The sequence below is a fragment of the Musca autumnalis genome, unplaced genomic scaffold (assembly GCF_047663935.1).
Source record: "Musca autumnalis isolate F117 unplaced genomic scaffold, ASM4766393v1 scaffold_3, whole genome shotgun sequence".
Classification (NCBI taxonomy): domain Eukaryota; kingdom Metazoa; phylum Arthropoda; class Insecta; order Diptera; family Muscidae; genus Musca; species Musca autumnalis.
This window is the reverse complement of record NW_027411866.1, coordinates 195209860-195224882: the sequence shown is the minus strand read 5'-3', so window position 1 is coordinate 195224882 and position 15023 is coordinate 195209860. Positions and strand designations below refer to the sequence as shown.

General features: G+C 36.8%; 1 protein-coding gene across 17 annotated transcripts in view; it reads left to right on the top strand.

Moving 5' to 3' along the window:
- The window catches only part of Fur2 (furin-like protease 2), a 719646-nt gene that overhangs the window by 63519 nt on the left and 641104 nt on the right, over nt 1-15023 (top strand). For 11 of the 17 annotated variants that reach the window (XM_073976168.1, XM_073976161.1, XM_073976175.1 and 8 more), the window contains one exon: nt 6446-6807. The gene's annotated coding sequence lies outside the window, so the exon portion shown is untranslated. Of the gene's footprint in view, nt 1-6418; nt 6808-15023 lie in introns of all 17 variants that reach the window. The other 6 variants (XM_073976169.1, XM_073976159.1, XM_073976174.1 and 3 more) reach the window with 1 other exon arrangement.

Here is a 15023-nt window from a genome sequence, read left to right as displayed (position 1 = left end):
CGTTGAGCATGGGCTTTAGTCGGTCGCACAATATCCCTGACACTATCTTGTAGGCAATAGGGAGAAAACTTATGCCCCTTTAGTTGGAGCATAAAGTCTTATCTCCTTTCTTATGGACGGGACACAGCAGGCTCAGGTTCCAATCATCGGGTACGCGTTCTTCCTGCTAGATGGAGCTAACTAGCTGATTCATACACCCTATCAGCGTGTCGCCTCCGGTTTTAAACAGCTTGGCTGGTAGGCCATCAGCTCCTGCTGCCTTATTATTCTTCAGCCGGTTGATTGCTGTTTTTACCTTATCTTGGCCGGGCGGTATACATTCTATACCATCTTCTGGGATTGGATCTGTGGTATCATCGTCTTCGCTAAAAATTCTTTTTCCATATCCTTAGCGCACTATCTGTATCAGTTACCAGATTACCTTGCTGGTCTCTACAGGAGGATGTGCCAGTTCCAAAGCCATCAGTTTGATGTTTCACTCTTTGGTAGAATTTTCGGACTTCATTCTGTCTACTGTACATCTCGATTTGTTTACACTCCCGCTTTTCCATCTCTCTCTCTTTTCTGTGGAAAAGACGTTTCTCCTCTCTCCTTTTCTCCCGATACCTCTCTCGTGCGTTACGCGTTGCTACTGATTGTATAGTAGCCCTATATTCCGCATTTTTCTCTTCGTTAGCAGCTCGACACTCCTGGTCATACCATGAATTCCTTTGTGGAGGTCTCTGGAATCCAAGTATGGATTTTGCGGCTGTTTGCATGGAGTGGGCAATGTTTTGCCATTGTCCTGATATGTTATCGGGACGAGGAGTGCTTTGATTAAGCAGTTGGGCCAGTTGAGTGGAATATGCTGTGGCTATCTGTTGTGATTGCAGCTTACCGATGTCCAACTTCCGTGTTGTGCCTGTTCGCACTTTGTTTGCTACGTTTAATCTGGTACGTACCTTTGCTGCAACAAGGTAGTGGTCCGATTCTATTTTTGCACCTCGGAACGACACACTTGATGCATGTCTTCAATCTATCACAACGTGATCAATTTGATTTCTAGTTCTTTGATCTGGAGACAGCCAGGTGCCCATATGAATATCAAGATGCTTAAATCTGGTACTGCTAACTACCATGTTTTTTGCTATTGCGAAGTCTATTAGCCTCATTCCATTGTTAGATGTTTCACTATGGAGACTGACTTTCGCCACTGTTGGGCCGAAGATATTCTCCCTTCCTATTTTGACATAAAAATCGCCTAGAATAGTTTTAATCTCATGGGCAGGGCAACGGTCATAAGTTTCTTCTAAGCGCTCGTAAAATATATCTTTGGTCTGTTCGTCCTTATCTTCAAGGGGAGCATGAGCGCAAATAAAGCTGCTTTTAATCGAATTGCAGCGAGTCTTTCATTCACTGTGGTGAAGCTGGAGACCAGATTTTTTAACCAAATTCATGCTTTGTGTCATGGCAGCTATAATACAGTGCGTCACCTTTAGGTGTTGTTGTGACGCCTTTCCCGTTCCATCGTATTACCTGTGTGGCAATAATGTCGGCCTTGTACTTTCCAAGTACATCTGCTAATGCGTAAACTGCACCTTCTCTATAAAGAGTGCGAACATTCCAGGTGCAGATTCGCAGATCATGGTCCTTAAAACGTTTGCGGGGGTCGTCAAATTTTGAGGGATTTGTTTTTCTTTTCTTTTTTTTATAGTAGACTGTTTTTTCTAGGGGAGGGTTACTAACCCGACGCCCATACCCAAGTTTTTAACGTTCTTATGGGTGAACGCGCAGCACATGTTAGCGCACTACCTTTAACGGGTGACCCAGGTGACACTACGGGGAGGTCAGTGACCACTTGAGATGAAAGAGGGACCAAGATAAATCCAGGGCTTTGCAATGTTAAATCCGGTCAGGACCGTACCTTGGTATCTTCCATCCCCTACGTCACCCAAAAACTCACATATTTTGTCTCAGTCGGGGCTGCGAAGCACACCGGGGGCTGGATTCTTGTTCTATGAAAATTTGAAATGAAAATTATTATTTTTTATGATGTTTTTCATTTGACAACAAGTAAAAAAGTATCAGTCGGCTTTGCCGACAGAGATATACCCTCAGCCTGTGTATATTGAAACAATTTTTTCCCAAAATACGTATGTATTTAGGGGGTTTTAAAAATTTTGGGCGTTTGAACAGGCAAAAATGTTGATTACGATTAAAGATCAAAAGTTTTGCGGAGGAGATACTAAAAGGAATGGATCGACATTGACCGTTATGGAAGTGGATCTCCAGCCGCAACATATGTTGCCACAGGGGGTTTTTACACTTTTCGGGCTGTTTGCTCAAGAAATATGGACTTGCCCCTAAAAAAACTTTTACTATCGTAAATGAGGCAGCGAATGCAAGTTGCTTCAACAAAAATCAAAGTGATTCGATATCAGGTCTTAAAGTGAACTTATCCGAAATTTTGTGTGGGAGGTACCGGATAGAGTGGACAAATATAGTCCATATTTGAACCAGATCTATATATGGTAGCTATATTAGGATGTGTAAAGTATAGACCAATTCGGCCACTCCCTTCAAGAGTTACCGTACGAACAATTTTTCCGAACATTTTTGAACTTTTGTGGGGGAGGTACCTGAAGGAGTGGACCGATATGGCTTATCTTCAAACTTAAACAATGGTTGGACAAAATTTTACTAAGACCATATTTTGGACCGTATCGGCAGATCCGTTCGAGAGTTATCGTGCGCTAAAGCCACCTTACACGGTGTCATAGGGGTTTTTTGCAACTTTCATGCTATTTTCTCAGGAAGTATGGACTTGCCCCTGATGAAATTTGTACCGTCGTATGGAGGGCAGTGAATACAAGTTGCTAAAACAAAAATCAAAGCGATTCGAGAGATGGCCCTAAACTGAATTTTTCCGAAATTTTGTGTGGGAGGTTCCCGAAGTAGTGGACCTATTGAGACCATATTGGAACCTCATATTACTCTGGTAGAAAGTTTACACTATACAAAATATGGACCAAATCGGTCACTCCCTTCAAGAGTTATCGTGCGCACAAACTTTCCTAACCTTTTCGAACTTTTGTGGGGGAGGTACCGGAAGGAGTAGACCGATGTAGCTAATCTTCGAACTTAAACTAAGTTTGGGCAAAATATTACGAAAGCCAAAATTTGAACCGAATCAGTTCATCCGTTCGAGAGTTATCGTGCGCTCCAGCCGGCAGGACAGACAGACAGACAGACGGACGGACATGGCTAGATCGACTCCAAATTGTCTGAAACACATTTCGTCCAAACATACCTCATATTACTCTGGTAGAAAGTTTACACTATACAAAATATGGACCAAATCGGTCACTCCCTTCAAGAGTTATCGTGCGCACAAACTTTCCTAACCTTTTCGAACTTTTGTGGGGGAGGTACCGGAAGGAGTAGACCGATGTAGCTAATCTTCGAACTTAAACTAAGTTTGGGCAAAATATTACGAAAGCCAAAATTTGAACCGAATCAGTTCATCCGTTCGAGAGTTATCGTGCGCTCCAGCCGGCAGGACAGACAGACAGACGGACGGACATGGCTAGATCGACTCCAAATTGTCTGAAACACATTTCGTCCAAACATACTTGGGGTCTAAAACCATTATTTCGATGAGGCACATTTTCATTGTATCAAAGTGTATATACCCTCCTTAGCCTAAAGGCTGAGGGTATAATTATTCCCTTTATAAAATTTTTCATTTCACATTTTCGTAGAAACAGAATTGAGCCCCGGGTTCAGATAGTAAAATATAAAATATGAAAATATAAAGGCCCCCACTCATTTATCAGTCTGTGCCGTCAGTCCGATGAACCCTTTCTGTATGTGTGACTGACAAGTGTGTAGCACGAACCATCAGTCAAGTCTAAAAATCTTGAATTTATCCTCCAAAAATTAATGAATTCAACGTTTTTTGTGTTCCAACACCAACATTATTTTCTGTTTTTCAAAATTATTTATTGACAATTTGAAAATAAACTCAATTCACCCAGACTGATGGGGGTTCATTTTGAAATCAAAACTATTTTGATTTTCATCAGTCTTGGAAAACTCACACATACATTCTCAAAATTTCAAAAATTTACACATACTACCATAAATGCTGACAGTCAGACTGACTAATAACTTCATTCCCTTCATCGTGCCCCAGCTGCAAATACTCTCGCCAAAAAATACATGCAGATATGCAACTAATTAACAACAAATCAATGTTGGTTGCTTTTTTGCAGCTTTTCGGAAATGTGATAATTTAATTTCAAAGAATCTGGTCATTTCACACGTTTTTGATATTAAAATGCAATGCCATTTTGCGTCAGAAATTGTTATCAACTATCGAGATGAAATAAAACTTGAATTTTTTATTGTCTGTCTCTGCTTTATGTTACCTTCACTTTTATTAGCAAATATCAATGTTGTTGTGGCTTTTCATTCGCGTTTTGGAAATTTTTTATCATTCTACTCAATTAACATTCTAAACTTTCTTCTTTCTTTTCGTTTTTTTGCAGACAAATACTTTCCATTGTCAAGAATTGAAAGGGTGGCACGTTTTGCAACTCTCCAGCAACTGTTCGGCGTCGCCACAACAACGACGATGTCAATGAATTCCAATTTGCAGTCCATAAATAATGCGAAAAATTAATAATCACTGGCAATATTTATAATTTTATTCTACGAAAGAAAAAAAAAAGAATAGTAGCAATAAAAATTATATATGTATGTATGTACATACGTCACTTTTTTCGGTATCGGTTATGGATTTTATTTTTGTGTTCTTTCGTTTCGGTTTTTTTAGCATTTTTTAATAAATACTAAAAACCGCGTTTAAAAAGAAGTCATCGACTGAAATGAAAGCGGCGTCTGCGACGATGACAACGGACTGACTAACTAAAAAACCAACTCCAAAACCGCTAAGCAAAAAAGTGAAAATAAATTTCAATTTGCATAATTCTAGTAACAAAAACAAATCAAGTGTTATTTGTAATTCGCGCGCCATTCGGTTTTTTGTGTGGTTTATTAGTGGATCTGTGTTTTCGTGTGTTTTTCGCGTTTAATTTTGTTGATTATTTTTCTTTTTTAGGCAAATCAAAATAATTGTTTCCAAAATCATTAATGTGTATGCGTGTTTGTGTGAGTGTGTAAACTGGAACTCCATTTCCTTGAAATTCAAATTCAACAATAATTGTGGAAACTCCCTCAGCAGAACGCCAACACCAATTGAATTTGTCATTGTCAACATATTTACTTTTGTGGACTGGGCCATGACGTTGGTCTGTTTGCTTGTTCTAGACCCACTCAAAACCGAATGAATTGTTTGGCCTAACTTCTGATTCATTTGCTATTCCAACAGCGTTGCAATATTAAAACAACCATAACTGTGAGCATTTCCCTCCATCCCACCCTCTGTAACCATTTTCTTGACTATTTCAAGCTTGATTGGTGTTAAAATTCTTTACAGAACGCGCCTTCAAACAATTCACGCACGAGACCTAAACCAGCCAGTCCAACAAAGCAACCGACCAACTAACTTTTTATGGGTTACCCAGTCACAGACAATTCGCAGAACAAACGAATGAACGTTACAATCGAATCATTGAATTGTGTGTCAATTTGTTTGTTAACATCCAAGCCAACATTTTTAGCCACACAATTTGTTGCAATCAAGTGGCGGCAGCAAAAGCTATGCCGTCGTTTACTTCAATATAGAGGGACACTTGAAGGATGTTTAATATTTGGAAAACGTTTCTAGCTCGTTGCCCTCCCCCAACCGCTTCGAACTTAATTTCGTTATCATAGCGTTACTTGGGCAATTTATTTTTCATGCCTCCTTTCCTCCAGCCTCGGGAGGAGAATTTCAAATTAAATCAATTCAATTGTTTGTTATTGAAAGAATTGTTTTGTATGATTTTCGTTTCCGTTGGCCTTACTTAAAAGCCCAAGTGCAAGTCCTTGTCCCACCTCTTTTTCACGTAATTTCATTTCACTTTTACGTGACATCATTTAAATGCTCAAATAAACAAGTAATTGGAAATTCGGCTCCCTTAACCCTCTCAAGGGCTTAGTGATTAAATGCCCTAACAACTGTGGACACTTGGGGATAATTGATTTTAGTAACAAACTTAAAAGGTTCAAGCCAAGTATTAAAAATAACCATAACAAAACTCCCCAACTTTGCAATTCATCCCGAGGAGAAGTTCTTTAATCTCTCCCCCAAATGTTGAGGGTTAAACCCACTCTAACTTGTTTCCATTCACAACAAATTAAATATTCATTCTCGTGCTTATTTCTCACGCTTCGCCGGTTTATTACTCACACATACACGCACACACCTGTTACACGGCGATAACAGAGTAATTGTCTTTGTCGACTAAAACGAGTTTTTGTGTTCTTAACATAGAAACGTTTTATCAATTTGTTATTTTAGAAAAAAATTAAAATTAAAAAATAAAAAAAAAAACGGAAAGAAAAACACATACAAACATAAAATCGTATAATAAATGACCAGTGGCAAAGTTTTTTCTTTTCGAATGTTTTTGATTGATGATCATTAGTCGTCTTCGTAATCTTCGTCGTCAAAGTCATCGCCAGCGTATACGCCGCCGCCTTGAAAGTGTGTGTGCGTTAATTATTCTTCAATGCGCGTTGTTATCGCCGTCAACATTGTCTCTCTGGCTCGAGTGTAAGCGTGTTTTTTAAAACATACAAAATTTGCAAATTGACGGAGAAGCAACCAGCAGCAGAATCAAGCAAATTATCAGCAAAAGTGTATCATCAAGTAAATAAAAGGTAAGTCCGCCGAAAATGAATGTAAATAAACTTTATTCTTAATGTAGTAATAGTGATGGACGTGAATTGATTTGATTTTTGTTTCTTTTTTGTCGAAACTATTTTGAAATATAAATTAAAGAGATCTCATTCGCAATAATGAAATGTAGGTCATATGAAGATATAAATCAATCCAAATGAAAATAACCAAAAAATCAAATGAAATATATTTTTCAAACAAAGTCATGGCCTATCATTTGCACCGAAAGAATTAGATGAATGATTATATACTTTCATGCAAAAATAATTACATACACAGCAAAAATACTCATTACAATGCCCTTTACTAAACCATTATTTTAACAAGGATGTGTCACACGATTAAGTCGTTATTTTTGGCACTTAAATAATTAGTTAGGACTTTTAGTGAATAGTCTTTAAATTAGCTTTATGAAGACAATGTTCGATTTAACACCTTGTAATGACACTTTGAAAATTTTTTAAAGAATGTTCAAATATAGCACTATAGGTAATTTGAGCAGGTTTTAGGCAAAAAGTCGATTTTTGAACTTTTAATGACGCCAGTTTTCTAATTTGATTTGAAGAAAAAACATGTCAAAATAAAGAGATATGTAATTTGTTTTCAAAAATATTTAAAACTAGAGCTATAATTCCAAGTAAGCCAAAGATTAAAACTGAGATCAGAATTTAAACGCAATTTGTAGGAGTTTGGTTATAATCAAATACATAGATATTATATTTAGTGGAATAGTGGCGGTGCACTGTGGTTCCGCACGTGGACAAAAATCAAAAATTTTAGAGCGACAAATTTTATTGCGATTGAAAGAAATATTCTCTAAACACATTAAATTTGTAATATCCAATATTATTTTTGCCAATTTATAGCGGAAACATGTTAAGTCAATAAATTTGAGATTTGTATGCGGTGCCTTAAAAACGAAAAATAGATCCGCAAAGCATTCGTAGTTTATGAGTGAAATCAAAAAAATTAAGAGGTAAATGTACAATTTCTAAAATGAAATTTATAGTTGATGGCATTGACTATGTTTTTACGAAAAAACATAGTCAAAATTCGATTTCTGTAGTGCGATTCTGTAACTTTTTTTAATAACGAACCGACATCGGAAGTTAACGAAAATATTCGGTTGAGTTAACGAATGTGCTATTCTGTAACTTTATTTTAACGATTGTAGAAATCGTTATCTCATACCGACGAAAATCGATAGGAAGGAAATGTCAAATATTATATTTTATTATTTATTAAAATATATTTTGAAGCTGAAAACATTATTTCTTCGCGAGTACAAAACATAAAGCGTTTAAGAAGGAAACAATTCATATTTTTGAAGGAATTTGGCTCAAATGTGTGTCTTTTGGATGAATACGGATGCCAGTAAAGAATGATTTCTTAAGATGTTTTTATTGTGTGTGTGATTTAAAAGTAATAAAAGTGATAAAACCACCATTAATCTTTTTAAAAGCGCAGTTGTATTTTTTATTTAAAAGTTGGGATCATATTTTGGGTTGTGGCGCTCTGTATCAAAATTCAGCTGTGATATTTGACATGACTTAAGCCCCTTCAGTGATCGTGGATCCACGTTACCGTCATTTGAGTTTATATATTCACATATTCAATTCACGCCCACATTAAAATAAATTTCTCATAGCGGAGAGTATGAAAAGTTCGAAAATCCAAGCTTATACGCCATGTTTAGCATTCTGATTATTAGTGATGCTGGGTTTAAATCTATGAGATTATCACAGAACAAAGTAGGTTATAGTAATACTCTTCACGTGTCACGTACTATTTTATTCACGTCACGCGCCTCCTAGAAAGATAGTGTTAAGGACATTGGTATAGGTCTTACATAGCAGTACCACACTTGAGTTCTTTTGTTGCATTAGCTAACGTTTTTCCTCTTTAATAAGTAAAACAAAGGTTAGCGCAGTCTTCATACGTAGGGTAGTAGCATGGGGCAGCTTCGCCGATGTTGCGCCTTCGTCAGCGCCGATTTAATTGTTGCTATATGTAGATCTTCCAAGGGAAAGTTATGAGTTAATCGAAGATCTACAACTTTCTCTTTGGTGATCTTTATGCAGCTTCAATAAAATCGGCGCCGGCGAAAGCACAACAGTGGCGAAGCTTCCCCCTGTTATCCTACATAGTTAACCCTTATGTAAATGCCTTAAAAATATTTTTCTCAATAAGGCGGAATTTACCTTGTGTACCGTCTTTATTGACATAGCATATGTTTATATAAAACGCCGTTGTTAAAAAAATTCAGCAAAATATTGCAATAATTTACTGTCGTTAAGACTTAACAACTACTTTTTTTTGGTTGTTAACTTAACAATAATTTTCGGTAATTAACGACAAAATTTACCGACATAAATTGTTAAAATTGGTTACAGAATAGCACTTACCGAAAATTATCGTTAACTACCGACATTCGTCGTTAATTCTGTCGTTAAGGAGTTACAGAATCGTACTACTAACTTCCCTTAAAAATAAATTCTTTGTAAATGACTTTTTGTGCTACTTATACCCTACAGCACTATATGGAATGGGTTTTATAAGTTTGTTTTGGGAAAAATTCATGTAACACCGCGAAATATTCGTCGGAGACACCCAATGTGGTATACCAATCTTCATATCTCGACGAGATAAAGCGATTTTGAGATGTGTCCGTCCGTCTGTCCATTATAAATTGTATGGAGGTCGGGTTCAGACCAGAATAAATCCCTATTTTTATTGCTGATGATCGTGAAATTTTTAGCGGGTGAAATGGACCAAATAAGGTAAGAGTATATGACAAAGAAGATGCTTGCAATTGAGATGGCGATCAGATAATATTTAGAGGGTTAAATTGACCACAACTTTTGTGTGAAAATTGTGAAAATTTTTAATACACATACCTCCCTCGTGAGTTATATTTGGAAGACGATCTCTTGACATTTCCATTTATGTCAATTATGTTGATGTACGTGATCAGATAACAGAGTTACAGCCTTATATATCCAGTTTTTTGTTTGTAGTGTAATCATAAACACACTGAAGGTCGGAATTATAGCTCAATGATCTCGAAATATACACAAATTTTATTTTTGGTCCATATTTTAATTCCTGGAGGGCATATACCGGCAAAGTAGCCTACATATGGAAAAATAACTACTGACCTTTCCCTTGATGCAAATTGCAATAATGTGTCTGCTAGATAACGGGCCTACAGCCTAATATATAATGGGTTTTGTGCAGAGATCCACAATTTCCTCCCATGCTACAATCATTACAGAGAAATTTTCAGTTCAGTTGTCCAATTGGATGTTTTATACAAATATTGCAGCATGGGGTCCCCCCGCCACCTATTTTATGTCTCAGGGTTTACAATAACGGGGATACATACAAAATACCACCAAAGATGTGTCACATCGAAATAATGGCTTTAGACCCCACGTATGTTTGGATGAAATTCGTTTCAGACAATTTGGAGTTGATTTAGCCCTGTCGGTTCATCTGTCTCTCTTACTGTCCATCTGGCTGGTGAGCGCGATAACCCTCGAACGGATGTACCGATTCGAACCAAATTTTATACATCGTAATATTTTGCCCAAACTTAGTTTAAGTTCAAATATAGGCTATATAGGTCCACACCTCCCCCACAAAAGTTCAAAATTTTTCGAAAAATTGTGTGAACAATAACTGGTGAAGTGAGCAATACATCGATAGATCGGGTAAGACTGTATCGGTCCACACCTTCGGGTACGTCCCACACAAAATTCGGAAAAGTGATATTTAAGAGTCCTCTCGAATAGTTTTGATTTTTTTCGGCAGATTGTCCCCTTTACGATAGTACAATTGCAATAGCAAGTCCATACTTCATGAGAATATGGCCGAAAAGCTCCAAGAAACCCTGAAAAATAAACAAGAAACCTAAATAAAATGGCAAATCAGCAAGATAACTCTCAATGGGATTTTCTGATTGGTCCAAACTTTGCACATCGTATTACTTCATCCAGTCATGTATCAGGTTGGAATATTGACTATATCGGTCCTGTCCTTCGAGTACCTCCCACATAAAATTCTATTACAATTTTTCCATACTTCCTGAAATAGTGTTTATTGATATGTGACCTTGTTTTTATCGCCGAGTACGAACGGCGTATCCTAAGTTGCCACTTGTAGAAATGTTTTTCATGGCTGAAATACTCAGGAAATATCGCCAATATTACAAATGTGTATTTTTTCACCGTTGAAAATTTGATGTAGCCAGGCCTGGAAATCGAACGCGGACATTCAGCGTCCAAGGCGGTTGAACATAGCTAATTCCTAGAGGTTGTGGTGTAGCGTATCACATGTTCGGCCCGTCCGACTATAGCCTTTGCTTACTTGTTTTAATATCATTACTATAAATTTATGTTGAGTTTTACTAATGTTGACCCCGTAAGGGCAAGTCCATATTTTTTTAATGTAGGGGGAAAATCTCTAGTTTACGATAAAACAAGATCCCGCTGCCCCCAGCTGCCTCACTGTAAGCAATTCCCCTTATAGCATACCTGTAAAATCGCCAAAATTCCGAAAATCGGGTGCTACGTTTATATGAAAGCTATACCTAAACGTGGACCTATATTGAACATTTTTTTCAAGGAGGTATGTTGTTCCCTCAGAATACAAAATGCTAAATTACAGCCAACTCGTTTAGAAAATTTGGCTAAACTCGTCAAAATACCGAATATCGGGAGGTAGTTTATATGGGAGCTAAACCTAAACGTGGACCTACATTAATTGAAATAGTTTTTCTCTCTTTTGGACTCGTTATAAAACTATGTTTAAAATTTCGAGGCGGTAGCTCGATTATAACTATTTTTGGCACTCCTTTACGTTTTAAGGAAAAATTTGCTTCAAAATGTTTGTTACCACGGAAAAACATGTGATATATGATACATCCTTTTTTGTTTTTTTACAAAATTTTGTTTTTTACAAAATTATAGTTTTATATTATAGACTTTTACAAAATTGTCCAACTTTGTCTCAAATTCTGCCACCGGGAATATATTCAACAAAGGGTTCTGAATCAACTACATAATATACCATGTTGCGATTTTTTTTGCTTTTTTGAGTTACATCACTTTTTTGAAGTTGCCCTCCTTGCAGAAAAAAATATTTGTTTTTTAAGTTTTTGATTGGTAAAGAAAAAAAAGCATCCGATTTGAACTAAAAATACATTTTTTTTAAAGAAATATTCACCATGTATTTTAAAAATGTACAGACGTTTCGTGATCCACATTTTTGTTAATTATAGTCGTAATACGTTTTAACTAGGGATCATGATTTATTTGACCCTTTTTAATAAATAATATTTATAAAGATCTCTTCGCGAATCAATATTTTAAACATATCAATGTTTATAAAAATCTTTTGGCGTATCAATATTTTAGTTCATTATAACCGTTTTCCTTTTGTTTTAACCGCGTTCATTGTGTTGGAACGAATAAAATAAGTAAAATGAGAATAGGGGGGTAGGGGGGCAGGAAAAAGAAAAGTTGTTCGTTATATCCGACGTTCGTTATAAGCGTGTTCACCTGTAAAAATCTTACTAAAGCTAGCTTTTAAATATCATATGCTAAAATATTTGAAACAGAGTCTAAATTGGTCGTTATCCGCTTGTGCTTAAAAGGCCTGTAAATCTTAACAAATTGTAAAAAATTCTACTCACGGATTACAATTTTTGTTCGTTATAATCGTGGTCGTTTTAAGAAGTTGAATGTCTGTACAAATATTAAGAAAAATTCTGTGGAAACGCAAAACTTTGTTCGCTATAAATGTAGTTTCTTTTAACCGATGTTCGCTATATCCGAATTTTACTGTTTCATTCTTGGTTTTAGCTCGCTTTTGCATATAAAGCATTAAAAATCTATAAAAAGCCCATATGTCCACCGCTATTAATTTTTGCCTCAAAAACAGTCCAAATTACCAATAGTGCAAGGGCTTTCATCTCCAAAAGGAATTTTCCACCCCCCCAGACTTTGAGTTCCATTTTGTGTCACAGTGTAATCGACAAAAATGTGGTAGGTGTCGATCTGCATCTCTGCTCCAGCATTTGCCGCAGGGTAAATATCTGGTCAATGATGGATTTGCCAGGTCTGAGGCCGAATTGGCATGGTCCAATTATTTCGTTGACCATAGGCTTTAGTCGTTCGCACAATATCCCTGACACTATCTTATAGGCAATAGGGAGAAGACTTATGTCCCTATAGTTGGAGCATACAGTACTATCAGTTGATGCTCCTTTCTTGTGGACGGGACACAGTATGCTCAGGTTCCAATCGTCGGGTACTCGTTATTTCTGCCAGATGGTGCTAACTAGTTGATGCATACACCTTATCAGCGTACCGCCTCCGGATTTGAACAGCTCGACTGGTATGACATGGACTTCTGCTGCCTTATTATTGTTCAGCCGGTTTATTGTTGTCTTTACCGCATCTCGGCCGGGAGGTATACATTCAATACCATCTTCTGGGATTGGATCTATAGCATCTTCGTCGTCTTCGCTACTATTGAATACCTTGCTGACCTCTACAGGGGGATGTGCATGTACCAAAGCCATCAGTTTGATGTTTCACTCTTTGGTAGAACTTTTGGACTTCATTCTGGCTCCTGTAGATCACGATTTTTCCATTTCTCTTTTTTTCCTGCGGAGAGACGTTTCTCCTATCTCCTCTTCTCCCGACACCTCTTTCATGCTATACGCGTTGCTATTGATTGTAAAGTAGCCCTACGTACCTTTGCTGCAACAGTGTGGTGGTCCGAGACTTTGTTTGCTCCTCGGAACGATCGTACATCCAACACGCTCGATGAAAGACTTCCATCAATCACAAAGTCATCAATTTGATTTCTTGTTCTTTGATATGGAGCCAGCCAAGTGCCCTTGTGAATATCGGGATGCTTAAATGCGGTACTGCTAGCTACCATGTTTTTTGGGCGCTGCGAAGTCTATCAGCCTCATACTATTGTCAGATGTTTCACGGTGTAGACTGAATTTCCCGACTGTAGGGCCATCGCCTAGACTTTCTTCTAAGAGCTCGTAAAATATATCTTTGGTCTGTTCGTCCTTATCTTCAGTTGGAGCAAATATAGCTGACGTTGAAGAATTTTGCTTTTACTCGAATTTTAGCAGGTCCTTCATTCACTGGGGTGAAGATGGAAACCAGATATTTTAACCTCTGACTAGCTACAAATCCGCAACTAAACTCATGCTGTATGTCTTGGCAGCTATAATACAGGTAGTGGTGTTCTAAGCGGGATTATTTAAGTAATTCAATGGGTGTTAACATGAACAAAATTAACAACTTTAAATGAAGAGAAAAGAAAAATTGTTTCATTTGGATTCAAAGATTTACAGACTGACTTTTATTATAATTAAGATATTTCTCATCAATCTCTATATGTGTACCCCTCATGAAACGACTTCTATTCTTGTTACGGAATCTGTCCAGAAAATTTAGTCCAGTTTGTTATTTATTTACAGAAGAACAACAATTTATTTTTCTTTCTGTTTGTTTATAAATTCTTTTAATAACATCTTATTTGGTTTTTTTTATAATGACGTCTGTCAATGTCAAACTTTGATTTTGTTTTCCTGGAATCATTTAATACAATTTATTCCAAGTTGTACATATTTAAATAGAAATCTAATTTTCGCATCAAATCTTAAGAAAATTAGTCCAATATATTCCAAATATTCAAACAGGAAAATTAGTTTATCATCAGCCAATGGTTAATGTTATAGCCCACTTGTGAATTTGCAAATTAGACAATTACAATGAAATACACCCAAAATCCCCAACAAAACCAGAATATTTGCCTAACATGACTTCAAAAGGAAGAAAAAATGTGTGTATTTCATTTTACCAAGTTGTTTATTTAATGTGGTTGCTTGGCTTTTAGATTGGCACGTGTTTGTTTGTTTAGACAACATGGGTAAGAATCCAGAACCAGAAACTAGTTGTAGACAAAAAATAGAGAAACAGAACATTTCGTGTAACCAAAAAGCTTCAATGTGGGAAATAAACACAATTCCTTTAGAACTTTTACAAATGCATTGGCAGCCAGCTGGTGTTGGAAACAGAAAGCAGGCAGAGTGAAGAAAAACACAATTTCTAAAATTCATTGTGCAGAACACGTATTACAATATCCACATACTTCGTGCTACGTTTAA